Source organism: Hyperolius riggenbachi, chromosome 11 (assembly GCF_040937935.1).
Source record: "Hyperolius riggenbachi isolate aHypRig1 chromosome 11, aHypRig1.pri, whole genome shotgun sequence".
Classification (NCBI taxonomy): Eukaryota; Metazoa; Chordata; class Amphibia; order Anura; family Hyperoliidae; genus Hyperolius; species Hyperolius riggenbachi.
Window position 1 is genome coordinate 63,394,137 of NC_090656.1, and position 16,395 is coordinate 63,410,531.

Sequence of the window (16,395 nt, forward strand, 5' to 3'; positions counted from 1 at the left end):
ATCGTAATGTGGCCAGCATTCACCAGGAAATAATCAATGTGTCCAGCGTTCACCAGGAAATAATCATAATGCGGCAGCGTTCACCAGGAAATAATCATAATGCGGCCAGCGTTCCCCAGGAAATAATCGTAATGTGGCCAGCGTTCCCCAGGAAATAATCGTAATGTGGCCAGCGTTCCCCAGGAAATAATCGTAATGTGGCAGCGTTCACCAGGAAATAGTCGTAATGCAGCCATCGGCCAGCGTTCCCCAGGAAATAATCGTAATGCGGCCAGCGTTCCCCAGGAAATAATCGTAATGTGGCAGCGTTCACCAGGAAATAATGGTAATGTGGCCAGCGTTTCCCAGGAAATAATCGTAATGTGGCAGCGTTCACCAGGAAATAATGGTAATGCGGCCAGCGTTCCCCAGGAAATAATCAGAATGTGGCAGCGTTCACCAGGAAATAATGGTAATGCGGCCAGCGTTCCCCAGGAAATAATCATAATGTGGCCAGCGTTCCCCAGGAAATAATCGTAATGTGGCCAGCGTTCCCCAGAAAATAATCGTAATGTGGCCAGCATTCACCAGGAAATAATCAATGTGTCCAGCGTTCACCAGGAAATAATCATAATGCGGCAGCGTTCCCCAGGAAATAATCGTAATGTGGCCAGCGTTCCCCAGGAAATAATCGTAATGTGGCAGCGTTCACCAGGAAATAGTCATAATGCGGCCAGCGTTCCCCAGGAAATAATCGTAATGCGGCCAGCGTTCCCCAGGAAATAATCGTAATGTGGCAGCGTTCACCAGGAAATAATCGTAATGCGGCCAGCGTTCCCCAGGAAATAATCGTAATGCGGGCAGCGTTCACCAGGAAATAATCGTAATGCTGCCAGCGTTCCCCAGGAAATAATCATAAGGTGGCCAGCGTTCCCCAGGAAATAATCGTAATGTGGCCAGCGTTCCCCAGGAAATAATCGTAATGCGGCCAGCGTTCCCCAGGAAATAATCGTAATGTGGCAGCGTTCACCAGGAAATAATCGTAATGCGGCCAGCGTTCCCCAGGAAATAATCGTAATGCGGCCAGCGTTCACCAGGAAATAATCGTAATGTGGCCAGCATTCACCAGGAAATAATCAATGTGTCCAGCGTTCACCAGGAAATAATCATAATGCGGCAGCGTTCACCAGGAAATAATCATAATGCGGCCAGCGTTCCCCAGGAAATAATCGTAATGTGACCAGCGTTCCCCAGGAAATAATCGTAACGTGGCCAGCGTTCCCCGGGAAATAATCGTAATGTGGCAGCGTTCACCAGGAAATAGTCGTAATGCGGCCAGCGTTCCCCAGGAAATAATCGTAATGCGGCCAGCGTTCACCAGGAAATAATCGTAATGCGGCCAGCGTTCCCCAGGAAATAATCGTAATGTGGCAGCGTTCCCCAGGAAATAGTCGTAATGCGGCCAGCGTTCCCCAGGAAATAATTGTAATGCGGCCAGCGTTTCCCAGGAAATAATCGTAATGTGGCAGCGTTCACCAGGAAATAATCGTAATGCGGCCAGCGTTCCCCAGGAAATAATCGTAATGCGGCCAGCGTTCCCCAGGAAATAATCGTAATGTGGCCAGCGTTCCCCAGGAAATAATCGTAATGTGACCAGCGTTCCCCAGGAAATAATCGTAATGTGGCCAGCGTTCCCCAGGAAATAATCGTAATGTGACCAGCGTTCCCCAGGAAATAATCATAATGTGGCAGCGTTCCCCAGGAAATAATCCTAACGTCGCCAGCATTCACCAGGAAATAATCATAATGTGGCCAGGGGAGGTGGGGGCGGAAATCAGGGCCAGCCAGAGGGGCATATAAAAAAATTATCAAGACGAGCAGTAGCAGAGGGCACTCACTGTGAGGTGTCGCCTCTGCAGATATTTTGTGTAGAGAGCCGGCGGTAGCACTGGTCCCTGTGGTGCGTCACTCAACAGTGCCTTCAACCACATGTGACAGGCGGGGGGCGGAGTTAGGGGCGGCACCGACATGTAAACTAACTAGCGTGCAGCAATCGCAAGCTCTGCACAGGGAGGGGGCGGGGAGAGGGGGCGGACCAGTAGGCGGCAGCACCGCACATATAAACTAACGTGCGTGCTGCTCGCTCTGAAAGGAGGAGAGGAAGGGGGCGGACCAGAAGGCGGCGCCGGGCACAGGCTGAGCTGCCTGTCACAGCCGGCGCCGACCTGGGTGAAAGAAAAAAGAAAAAATAAATAAATAAACACGCTCAGAGCGGCGAGAGAGCGCCCACTTCCACCAACGGCGCCATAGGCAAAAATTTATAGTTGCCTAGTGACTCAGACGCCCCTGTGTCACAGCACAACGGAATAAAGGTGCCACTGCCAGTAATCCTTCTCCCATGTCCACGCAGGCAAGGACAGGACCCTCCAGCGATCTCATGGTGATGTCGGACATGCAGACATCCTTTAGTACAATGCCTCACCTTAGCCCTTCCGGATCCACCCTCCAACAACGCCTCGACCGACAGGTAGCCGACTACCTGGCCTTAACTGCGGATGTAGACAACAGCGATAAACCCCTGGACTACTGGGTGCGCAGGCTTGACCTGTGGCCAGAGCTGTCACAATTTGCCATCCAACTTCTGTCTTGCCCTGCCTCAAGCGTCCTGTCAGAAAGGACCTTCAGCGCAGCTGGAGGCATTGTCACTGAGAAGAGAAGTTGCCTAAGTCACACAAGTGTTCAGTACCTCACCTTTATCAAAATGAATGAGGCATGGATCCCGGAGGGCTCCTGCCCGCCTGAAGACTAAGTCAGTCCCCACACACAGCATCTCTGCCTGCACGCCGTGTGACTGGCTGTCTGCCCCAAGACTAAGTCGCTCCCTACACAGCATCTCTGCCTGCAGGCTGCTTTCCTTCTCCACCACCACCAACAGGGTCCAGGACTCCAGGCGGATTCCTGAATTTTTGCGCTATACTAATTTTTCTGGTGCGTGTACATGCCTGCCTAATTTTTCTGGCTGCACTGCAGCTGCAACAACAAAACAAAAGGCATGTACATGTGCCCATTCTCCTTCGTGATCATTACCTTGCCGCAGTGAAGGGGCTTGCGTATCACAATGACGCAATGACCGCAGGCTATATGGGTGTCTCGGGGGGTGGCACACCAAAGATAATAAGGTCATTGCTTCATTGTGGACAGACCAAATTTGATCAGCTGGACAGTCACTGTTTATTCTATCATTGAGCTACCACAGCCCGGCGACCATATAGGCTTGAAAATCACCACGGCCTGCACTCTGGCCATGGTGCGCACCAGTCCAGCACGGCCGTCACTACACAAACAGCTGTTTGCGGTGCGTTACACAGTGAGTTTGGTGTGTCAGTGTGAAGCAGTACTCTAATTACACTCCCTGATTGATGTATACACATGCAAGATGTTTTAAAGCACTTTAGGCCTGCAATTTAGCATTCAATGTGATTTCTGCCCTTAAAACGCTGCTTTGCGTCCAATCCGGATATTTCCCGGGGACTTTTGGCATGTATCCCACTCATTCATGCCCCACTCCAGGTGTTAGACCCCTTGAAACATCTTTTCCATCACTTTTGCGGCCAGCATAAATTTTTCTAGCTTTCAAAGTCTGCCTCCCCATTAAAGTCTATTGCGGTTCGCAAAAGTTTGCGCGAACCGAACTTTCGCGGGAGGTTCGCAAAACCGAAAATCGGAGGTTCGGGCTATCTCTAGTTATCAGATGCCTCGGCCGACTTTAGTCAGGTGTGTGCACAAGGCTTTATACATTTAGTCATAGACCCTGAACAAGCATGCAGTTTAGATGTTTCTGACTGAAGTATGACTGGATTAGCTGCATGCTTGTTTCAGGTGTGTAATTCAGACACTACTGCAACCAAGGAGATCAGCAGGACTGCCAGGCAACTGGTATTGTTTAACAGGAAATAAACATGTCAGCCTCTATATCCCTAAATCTATAGTAATTGATCCTTGGTGACATGTTTCAGTCTCTGGGTCATGTGTTATTCTGGAGGTAATCAGTAAGCTTCAATAGTTAGAGTGGTCAGGCCACTGGGAGGGGCGTACTGCCAATCAGCCACCTTCCCGATGCTCTTTGTGGGAGGGGACTAAAACCTTGCGCACACACCTTGAATTTTGATTGGCCATTGATTGGCGAATTTTACCACCTCCATGTAGCATGAGACTATACAGATATTGAATACTATGATCAGGTTGTGTAGATAAACTCTCATATTACATGGAGGTGGTAAGATTGGTTAGTGATTGGTCAATCGAAATTCAAGGTGTGTAACAGGCTTTAAATTCTGTGCGACTGAGGAAAACACATTGTATTGCAGGGAACAGATAAACTGTGTCTATATGGGAGCTGAATAACATTAAAAAAAACTGCCATCATGTACTCGACGAAGTACCCCTGAAACAGGATAAATAGTAAGTAAAGCCCACCGTGATGCTATATTACCTCCGTAGTCTCCTCATGCTGCTTGTTGTCTTTGGGGTCCCTCCCATTCCCTTTCCCCGCCATAACTTGCCAGAAATTCACCCAGCAGTGACAAATGATCCAGAACTGCGCAAGTGTGAGTTCCCAACCACGCATGCACAGGTAGAGAAAGTGCTCATCCGCAGTCAATCGGCGCCACTCAGGAACTTCCAGGAGGCTGGGGAGTGAAGAGGACCTGGCACGGAGAAACATAAGGACCCCAAAGACAATGGGCAGCTTTAGGCTTCTCGGGAGGTAATATAGCTATGGGCTTGAAGGCTTCATTCATTTTTTTGCCTCCGATTCAGGAGGTAGATTTTAACCCTACAATACAAAATAAAACACCTACCCTCTTACTCTTACAGTGTAACGTGACAAAATTTACCGAACATACTTGCTACATCTGTGTACATGTGCATAAAGAGGAGCGCAGTCCCAGAGTGTTTCTGAAGATTGGCTTATCTATACTGCGTAATTGCAAGCGCAGTCTCATTCATGCACGAACTGCACAGGGACACAAGTACTTCTGAAGGCTGCCCGAGGAGGGCTGAAGACCTATTTTACCTGCAGGTTGAATAATTTCATTGGGGAGACAGTGATGGAATGAGGGCATGAGGGAATGAGGCCTAGGAAGGCTATATAGGACCCAGGCTGTACATAGGTGAATATCTAAAGCCTGTTACACACTTTCAATTATGACTGGCCAATCATTGACCAATTTTACAACCTCCATGTAGTATGGGGCCAACAGATATTGAATACTATGAACACATAGGCCCTGATTCACTAATCGGCACTAAGCCGGTTAGTGTGCCTTATCACTTAATGGGTACAAACTACAGCGCTAACCTTATCTGAGGTTAGTGTGCCTTATCTGAGTTAGTGTGCCTTATCTGAGGTTAGTGTGCCTTATCTGAGGTTAGTGTGCCTTATGTGAGGTTAGTGTGCCTTATCTGAGTTAGTGTGCCTTATCTGAGGTTAGTGTGCCTTATCTGAGGTTAGTGTGCCTTATGTGAGGTTAGTGTGCCTTATCTGAGTTAGTGTGCCTTATCTGAGGTTAGTGTGCCTTATGTGAGGTTAGTGTGCCTTATCTGAGGTTAGTGTGCCTTATCTGAGTTAGTGTGCCTTATCTGAGGTTAGTGTGCCTTATCTGAGTTAGTGTGCCTTATCTGAGGTTAGTGTGCCTTATCTGAGGTTAGTGTGCCTTATCTGAGTTAGTGTGCCTTATCTGAGGTTAGTGTACCTTATCTGAGGTTAGTGTGCCTTATCCGAGGTTAGTGTCCCTTAAGTAGCTTTGTGCACACTAAAAGATGCACCGTGCACCGTGCACACAGCGTAATGCGTCGATCTTTGCGCGCGGTGTGACGATAACGTCGCACCCTCTATACTGTATATGATGCGACCATAAGGTTGCATAGGATGCGACGATAACGGTGCACTGATGTGCCGTTTAGGTTGCATCCTATGCGACCTTAATGTCGCATCCTATGCGACCTTAACGTCGCATCATGTACAGTATAGCAGGTGCGATGTTATCGTGCAGTGCGTGATGTAGCTTTGTGCGTCTTTTAGTGTGCACAAAGCTACTTAAGGGGCACTAAGTTCAGATAAGGCACACTAACCTCAGGTAAGGCACACTAGCTCAGATAAGACACACTAACCTCGGATAAGGCACACTAACTCAGATAAGACACACTAACCTCAGATAAGGCACATTAACTCAGATAAGGCACACTAACCTTGGATAAGGCACACTAACTCAGATAAGGCACATTAACCTCGGATAAGGCACACTAACTCAGATAAGGCACACTAACTTTAGATAAGACACACTAACTCAGATAATTCAAGGTGTGTAACAGGCTTTAAATTCTGTGCGACTGAGGAAAACACATTGTATTGCAGGGAACAGATATGGTATCATCCTGATTTAAAACTTCTTGCTCTAACTCAGATAAGGCACACTAACCTCAGATAAGGCACACTAACCTCAGATAAGACACACTAACTCAGATAAGGCACACTAACCTCAGATAAGGCACACTAACCTCAGATAAGACACACTAACTCAGATAAGGCACACTAACCTCAGATAAGACACACTAACTCAGATAAGGCACACTAACCTCAGATAAGGCACACTAACCGGCTTAGCGCCGGTTAATGAATCAAGCCCATTGTGTAGGTAAGCTCTAATAAAATTGATCAGTAATTGGCCAATGATTGAAAGTGTGTACCAGGCTTAAATCTTTTTTTTTCCACCTCATTTCAGGGTTGTTTTAAAGGCATCAATACATCAAGGCTGTTCGATAAACAAAATACAAGTCAGGAAAATACAGCATTCAGTATTTAATGCTGGGAACACACATTATGTTTTTTCATTAGATAGATGCGTTCAATTGATAAATTCCGTCATGTCCGATATTTCTCTCGATCGTTTTACCACTCGATTCCTCATAGAAGTGAATGGAAAAAGATAAGAAAAAAACGAGCGGAAGATAAGAGAATCGAGTGGGGAATCGAGCGGAAAAAACGATCGAGAGGAGAATCGAACGGAAAAACGTATTGTGTGTTCCCAGCATTAGACTTTTGTGTACTTATTTATCATTATTTTCACAGGTGCGGTAGAAGTTTGGTAATTTACCAAAGCCCATTGTCAGTAACAGCAGAAGAGTGTGTGCAGAGACGGCATTACAATAGGCATCCTAAATAAACATCCCTTTAGATGTACATGTTTTGTTATAGTTATACTGCCTCTGCTCGCTTTGAATCTGTTCATTAGTTTTTCTTAACATTTTATTTAATTGCCACAGCTTAGATGAACTCCAAGAGACTTTACACAGGCCATGCTTAGGTGATTTCCCCACTAGCTCCTCCACATCTTCAAACAGGAACCTAACTAGTTAAACTGCCGAAGGGAGGCAGGGGAAGCCTCTTTTGTTGTTAGACCCGCGGAGAAGCATGCGGGTCCTATCAAAATGCATCATCGGCACTTCCAGGAGACAGGGGCTGTTCTTATTGGCTTCTGCTCCTGTCAGGCATAGGTAATCGTCTCTGCTTCTGTGAGTTCTGTGAGTCCCGCACTGATACCAACAGAGGAAAACTATTGGTAAAGGAACTGTGTTTTACCATATGCTGTAACCTCGATGAATTAACATTTACTGACATTTGTTGAGGTATTTATCACACAAGTTAGTAATTTACCTCACTGCTCGGTAATTTCAGCTTTTCATGTGGTAACAGCCTTGATGAATTGACATTTTCCTAAGTGCTCGGTAAAATCAGCTGTTTTCAGCATAACTAAATGCGGTAATGGTTGATGAATTGACTACAGTGGCCCTTATTCAATGCACTCTTTCTCCTAAGTGATATCTTCAGCCACCAGCAAGCAAGAAAACACTGAATAATGTTGGCAGTACTTTTTGTCATTTATCTTTCGGTATTATTTAAATTGCAGAGTGCTGAAAAGTTATTTTAAAATTAAGTTGAAAAATTATCTCCTTGCAGAAAACTCAGGAGAAAAAGTTTATTGCATTTGGGCCAGTGACCCATATAGCATTCACTTTTTCTAATAGGAGATAATTTATATAACCTTTTTTCAAAGTGGAATGAAGCCCAGCATTTCTTCTTTGCTCTAAAAAAATTATTTACAGCATATTATAAGAATACTACCATTTTTTTTTACTAGGACAGCATTCAATTAGTTAAACACAGTTCAGTGCAGAGAAGGCTGGACACATCCGAAGTGGAGATAATGTTATCTTGTGTTTACTTAATTGTATCAAGTGAGGAATGTGATACATTCTCTGACTGTGCAGAAGCTCCTGGATACAGAAAGACACTGAAAGCATTTATGAATAAAATGCAAAGATAGCTCTCAAAGCAAAAAACTGTACTTTTGGGAACTTGTCATTTCTAAATGAATAATAATAATTATGCACAAATGTAAATACGATAACCATATGGCATATAAAAAGTAGGAAAACATGTTTTTATTGAATATTATGTCAGGATTTTATACCGCTTTAAAATACCTTTTAAGCATTTTACAATTTGAAAAGTACCCAAAAGCTGGTAAAAACAAAAAAAAAGTTCTATCAAAATTATTTTCAGTACTTTCTTGCTTGCTGGTGTTTTAAAAAGCATTTCATGACAAGGGCCCTTATTCAACTTTTTCTCCTATGTTTTCTCCTAGGTGATTGTCAGGAATATAGCAGCTAGTTATGATGCTGATGATGTTAAGGATAATACAGGAACATAATTCTTTCATTTTTCTGACTGTATCATATGTGATGTCGGCTACAGCCATTCTGGCTTTGGGGAAAGCTGTGTTTGCTGTATGATAATAGGAAGTACTTTTGAGTTTCTGTATGCAGTTCCTATGAGAGTGGGTCACTGCTAATTGGGTTGTCTGCATAGCTTTTGAACTCTTTGACATGTAGACACCCAATTGTCCCAAAAGACAATCGGACTAATTGAATCTGCCAACTTCATAGGCTATCAGGAAACTCTGTAATTTACATATGACAGCCTGATTGGATGTTGAAAAGCCTCACTTCACAATATTTTGATGTATGGACTAGACCTGTGGAACTGTAGACGTTTGCCTGTGGGAATTGGATTTTGAACGAACACAGGATTGCTTTGAAGTCTGCAAAGTGTGACAGGAAAGCCTTTGAATTCGCTGGGAAATTGCGTTAGTTGTAGGACTTGTACCCTCAGGCACCAAATGGGCCTATAAGAACCTGCACAGGTCCTTCACAACTTGTAGCTCTCTAGAGATAGCAAAGACGCTAGGGCTGCCCGACTACTGGTCGAATGACGTTCAAACAACGCTGGTAACGTTTATTCTTCCCTGTTTATTTTGGTAAGCAAATAGCTTTGTGTGTATCGTTGTAACTTTTATTTTGTAACTTTTTACTTTGTTTTTGTACATCTTTTGTATATATTATTTTCTGCATTGTTCCACTTTTTTCCTGGAATATTAAATCGTTAAATAATAAGTTTGACTTCTGCTGTACTAAACTAACACTCATAGCCTAGAAGAGACTGAAGTGTAACTGTGTATAAGTCCATGCCTGATTGTACGTTTGAGCAACCCTACCGTATGAGATTGTAATTGCATTGTGTGTATGGGGCACTTTTGCGCTCGACAGCAGAGTGGCTAACAGTATTGTTCGGAACGACTGTTCGTGGGTTTGCTGCACGACCGTGTAACTTGCATTACAAGTCAGTGCCTGATTGTGCCGTGTTACTGTACAACTGTACTGTGTGTGTGTGTGTGTGTGGCGTTCCCGTATTCAGCCTAAAGCGCAAAGCTGACCCGAATACGAAAACGGGGATTGCCCGCCGAGCACTCGACAGCCGAGTGGACGTGTCTAGCAACAGCTAGTGGTGGCAGTGAGAAGTGTTCTGAGGGGTCACAGCCTTGTTTTAACTTGACTAAGGCTGTTTCCCCTCTCGATCTGGTCAAACCTGCAGTCGGGAACCGTATACGCAGGGGTGCCGCGGGCCGGTTCCTGACATAATTGGCTGGCAGTGGTAGGATCGTTTAGTACATTAGTACACAGTTTATCTCGCTATTCTGAGTACTAAAGGCTGGAAGCTTGCTAGAAGCGACAAGCCTACAGAAGTCTTCTCAGTGCAGAATCTATATACTTTTTTTTTCAAGGATACACACTTGGTATTTTACTTTCCCTCCCCCTTTTTTGTTTTTATTTTGCAACGCGATGGCTCAGAAAGCAACCAGCTACGCAAGGCAAAGCAAGGAAATACTACTCAACCTGTGTGAGCACAAAGGCATCGAGACGGCGAGCGGCCAGACTAAGGAGCAGTTAGTTCGTGCCCTCGAGGAGTATGATGAGGCAGAGCAAGCCCATGCTCCACCACCAGCGGATGCCGCTCGCGACACGCCAGAGGAGGAATCGCTCCCGCCACAGAATGCGAGTGGAGACGATGTCCTGGAGGATCCACCGAACACGGAGATGACATCTCTGGAAGCCGACCTACATCTACTAGGTTCGGCTGAGCCCGAATTGCGCCTAAAGCTGATCCTGGAACATCGGCAAGCAGAGAGGGAACAAGCTGCACAGCGACACCAGCTGGAGCTGGCTAAACTTCAGCAGCAGAACCGGTCTGCTGGACCCACAGAAAGCGAAGGTGAGCGAGTCCACAGAATCCCCCTGGATAAGTTCCCCGCTATAGACAAGGACTGTGGCATAGACACTTTCCTACAGGGGTTTGAAAGGACTTGTCGGCAGTATGGGGTGCCCCGTGAGCAGTGGGCAAGATACCTCACACCAGGGCTGAGAGGCAAGGCCCTGGAGGCGTTTGTGAGTCTCCCCCAGGAGGAAGAAACAGACTTTGAGGCAATTAAGAAAGCCATCATTGCGCGATACCACCTTATGCCAGAGGTGTATTGCAAACATTTCAGGACAGTGCAGCGAGGTCCTAATGACAGTTACCTGGATCATGCTTGTAACCTGCGCACTGCCTTCCAGCAGTGGCTAAAAGGACTGTCAGTTGAAACCTTGGATGCCCTGCAGGAACTGATGATAAAAGACCAGTTCCTCCACACGTGTCCTGTGGATGTTCAGCTGTTTGTGCTAGACCGAGAACCAAAGACAGTGGATGAGGCTGCGGAAATAGCCGATTTCTACACGGCCCATAGAGCACCCGAGTCCCGGAGGACTACTACGCCCAGCTGGAGAGAAGAACAGATTGCTAAACCTGTTTCACCCAGCACCCAGAGGAGGCAAGCACCGCTGTCTCCTGGATTCAAGCAACCAACCACGGACACTCGGAAATGCTTTGTATGTGACAGGGTGGGTCATATCAGCATGACTTGCCCAGAGAGGAAGAGGGAGGCCCCAAAATCCAGTGAGGCCTCAAACCCCAGTGAAGTCCCAACTGCTTTGTGTGCTGCCAGAAATGCCACTGGCTATGCAGAGAATCTGCCGCTTGTCACGGTTGGGGGTAGAGTTGCCACTGGGCTGAGAGACACTGGAGCAGAAGTGACTCTCATACATCCTCAGCTTGGGAACCCGCAGCAGTACATACCTGGGAAAATGATTGCTGTCAGAGGAGTTGGGGGTGTCACCCCAGCAATACCCACCGCCTTGGTCCCCCTGAATTGGGGGGCCGGCAGTGGACTGAAAGAAGTTGGGGTAACTGACAAAATCCCCACCGTTTTGCTGGGTACTGACCTGGGACAGTTAGTAGCCCGGTATGAGCCTAATCTAACCCCTGTGGAGCCTGCATCCCCAGCAGAAGTTCAGGACTCTTGCAAGGTACTGTTTGATAATGCTGTGCAAGTGGGGAGTGCTAGTGGGCCCCCAGGGGCTATGGACTGTGTACTAGGAGCCAGCCCTAGTGATTCTCCAGTGCCTAGGCCTGGAGTGGGACATGTTGATACAGAGAATGCAGAAACTGATGATGTCATTTATGCCGCACAGACTATCGAGGCGATCGATGCAGGAACTGTTGATGCTACTTGTGAAGTGCTGAGTAGCACTGTGTATAATGCTGCAGATAATGTTGATGTGGAATGTGATGTTCTAAATGTCAATATGTGTAAGGCGGATAATGTTGATATCATAAGTGTTGTGCTACATAATGATGCTTGTCCTGTGGACACTCCGTCGGCTGCAGGAGTAACCAGCAGTGGTCACTGGGCTGCTGCAGGTGGACTGCCCACTGAAGGGGCAGACGGCACCAGGCCAGCCAGATCTTTCCCCTTCAGATGTTGTTGAGATCAAAGGTAGGAGCAATGATATGTGTGATGCAGACACTCCCTCCACTGCAGTGGTAATCAGCAGCGCTAGCGGGTCTACAGCACAGGGACTGTCCACTGAAGTGGCAAATGTTGTTGGGTCAGCCACATCCACTTCGGAACCTGGCCCTGAGGGCCCAGGAGCCTCTCCGTCTGCAGCCTTCCGGGCATGTGTGACAGGCAGGGCTGAGCTCTCTGGGGCTGTTCGATTTGACAGCAGCCTGGAAGAGCTCAGGGGTCTGGCCAGCAGGTCACCGGCTGGGTGGGGGGCAGGCTGAGAGGGTTCTGGGGAGTTATTCCCTCGGAGCTGTCTGAGGTGGAGGAGGCAGACAGGCAGACTGGCAGATAATCGTTCCCCAAAGGGACCGAGAGATAGCCCCTGCCACTATAGAGAAAGTGCGTATAGCAACGGTTGGAACCCTTCCCCAGCTGCAGCACTGTCTCTATGGTCGCGAACTCACGGTCGTCCCTGACCCTCATTCCCCTGGTTGGTTACATCAGGTTGCCAGGGGCAACGACACATTGCAGCAACCTGACCTAGCTTTCCAGTCGTGTAGCTTGGAGCTAACTGACAGGTGGGGAACCCTTCTGAGGATGCGAAGGGGTTACCCCACCAGGCCAGGCCGTCAGTGTAGGCTTTGGCAGGACGATTCGTTAGAATCATCTGCCAGCGCCATCTGAAAGAGGGGGCGTGTCAGGAATATAGCAGCTAGTTATGATGCTGATGATGTTAAGGATAATACAGGAACATAATTCTTTCATTTTCCTGACTGTATCATATATGATGTCGGCTACAGCCATTCTGGCTTTGGGGAAAGCTGTGTTTGCTGTATGACAATAGGAAGTACTTTTGAGTTTCCGTATGCAGTTCCTCTGAGAGTGGGTCACTGCTAATTGGGTTGTCTGCATAGCTTTTGAACTCTTTGACATGTAGACACCCAATTGTCCCAAAAGACAATCGGACTAATTGAATCTGCCAACTTTATAGGTTATCAGGAAACTCTGCAATTTACATATGACAGCCTGATGGAATGTTGAAAAGCCTCACTTCACAATATTTTAATGTATGGACTAGACCTGTGGAACTGTAGACGTTTGCCTGTGGGAATCGGATTTTGAACGAACACAGGATTGCTTTGAAGTCTGCAAAGTGTGACAGGAAAAGCCTTGTAATTTGCTGGGAAATTGCGTTAGTTGTGGGACTTGTACCCTTAGGCACTAAATGGGCCTATAAGAACCTGCACAGGTCCTTCACAACTTGTAGCTCTCTGGAGATAGCAAAGACGCTAAGGCTGCCCGACTACTGGTCGAAAGCGGCGTTCTCCCGCCAATGACGTTCAAACAACGCTGGTAATGTTTATTTTTCCCTGTTTATTTTGGTAAGCAAATAGCTTTGTGTGTATCGTTGTAACTTTTATTTTGTAACTTTTTACTTTGTTTTTGTACATCGTTTGTATATATTATTTTCTGCATTGTTCCACTTTTTTCCAGGAATATTAAATCGTTATTTAATAAGTTTTACTTCTGCTGTACTAAACTAACACTCATAGCCTAGAAGAGACTGAAGTGTAACTGTGTATAAGTCCATGCCTGATTGTACGTTTGAGCAACAATACCGTATGAGATTGTAATTGCATTGTGTGTATGGGGCACTTTTGCACTCAACAGCAGAGTGGCTAACAGTATCGTTCGGAACGGCTGTTAGTGGGTTTGCTGCACGACCGTGCAACTTGCATTACAAGTCAGTGCCTGATTGTGCCGTGTTACTGTACAACTGTACTGTGTGTGGTTGTGCGTGGCGTTCCCGTATTCGGCCTAAAGCGCAAAGCTGACCCGAATACGAAAACGTGGATTGCTCGCTGAGCACTCGACAGCCGAGGGGACGTGTCTAGCAACAGCTGGTGGTGGCAGTGAGAAGTGTTCTGAGGGGTCACAGCCTTGTTTTAGCTTGACTTAAGCTGGCCGCTAACGGTCCAATTTCTAGCGAAAAATCGTTCGAGCGATCAGAAATTCTGATCGGATTGGTTGTAAATAATCTCCATTGGTGTACACAATCGATTATGAACGAGTGAAAAAAATGTCGCCCGAATGAATTTTCGTCGAACGAAAATTTGGATTTTCTTGGTGGTCGTGATAGATGGGAAGCAATGATTGGTTAGTTGATGGTGTAGTGAACGATTTTTCGTCCGATCAGAATTTCTGATCGCTCAAATGATTTTTCGCTAGAAATTGGACCGTTAGTGGGCAGCTTAAGGCTGCTTCCCCTCTCGATCTGGTCAAACCCGCAGTCGGGAACCATATACACAGGCGTGCCGCGGGCCAGTTCCTGACAGTGATATTTTCATATGTTGTTATTAAAAGCGTTTTAAGCCACCAGCAAGCAAGAAAATACTCAAAATAATTTGGATAGTCCTTTTTTTACCAATTTTGGGGAACATTTTCAGTTGTAAAATGCTTAAGGGCTGGAACCCACATGGCGTTTTTTGGCAGCATTTTGGGATCGCCAGTGATTCCCCAAAACACTTTGCCAATGTAAGTCAGCAAGGGGGAACCCATTAGTGCGATTGCAATTAGGGGTAATCGCACTAATTGCAAGACATGCAGCATTTTGAGTGCGTTAGCGTTGAATAAATTGATTATCAAGCGATTATGCAGCGCTTTGGGAGACCGAGCGATCGCACTTAAAATGAAACTTTAAATACTCACCGGGTATCCGGATTTCTTTCTTCCGTCCATAGCCACGCCCCCTAAAGGAAGCGGTCACAGGCGCTTTTCTGATTGGTCCTAGAGAAGCACCTATGACCTCTTCCTTTAGGGGGTGGGGCTATGGACGGAAGAAGGACGCCGGGTAAGTATAATAAAGTTTTATTAATAAAACGAATCGCAAATCGGAAGCGCTTCCAATCGTTAGGAAAACGCAATTGCAAACGCCCTAGGAATTGCTGCACCCACGCTGCGGCGATTTCACAGCTCTGCAGCAATTCCTAGTGGGTTCCAGGCCTAAAACTTATTTTAATGAGAATATAAAGATTATCTCCTAGGAGAAAACTCAGGAGAAATAGTTCATTGGGCTCGTCTCTTGTAGCAAAGGTTCTCTTTAATTATTTTAAAGTTAGCTAATTAATAGTAGCATCCTCATACCAAACTTCCTGCCTTAACTGATGGTTAAAACTGTACAATATGCAACTAATCTCTCTATAATTGGCTGCATCAGGCACAGCAGCTGGACAGATTGCACAACGCTTGCATAATAAGACAACCACCACACTCAGCATTACCCTCTAACAAACAACAAATCACAAGAAGGCCAGAATTTCAAATCTTCCTCTTTTATTCAATTTTCTTCAAATCTTAAAAAAATAGTCCTAACATACAAAGATACTGTTTTTATTGACCGTAAGACGTTTCATATACAAATGACAAAAGGAGAAATAATGTAAGTTAGACAGCGAGCAAAAGTGACAGGGAGGTGGTTTCGACTTCAAGGTGGCCATGGAAGAACTCCAGGAATGGAGGTAAACATGAGGTAGGATTCTGATTAAAAGTGTCTTATGTAAAAGTCGTATGCACACTGGGCAACGTTTATTTGATTGACATTTGATTGACTTGTAACGCGGCGTCTGACTCTGAATCACAATGCACCATACTGGTAACAGTGAAAAATGCTGAGGAACTAAAACTCCCTAGTGACTGAATGGCAAAGCATGATGGGACTTGTAGTGTAGAAGACCAAAGAATTGGCCCAGGCTAAAGCTAGCCAAATATGATCATAACAGTAAATGTGATCAAAATTCGAATTGGGAAGTGGCAAACTGAGCAACATCCAATTTCCACCAGATTTCAGCACGCACCTAATCAAAAGTAATTGAAACAACACCTTGTTACATTTCATACTGAGCAATACAATACGAAATTGCTCACCAACAGCTCGACCTACTGCTCTCTACATTGAGATTGGGCACTGCTCAAAAACATGCTATAGGCCCAGTGGCATAACCACAATTTTACACTTGCTCCCCCCTGCCCTCTACGTATGATAATCACATAATACAGGCCACCAAAACCAGCTTCATTAGGTTTTTTATTAAAACTTGCAGATACCGTAAACTAATTTTGAATAGCTCACTGACCTCAA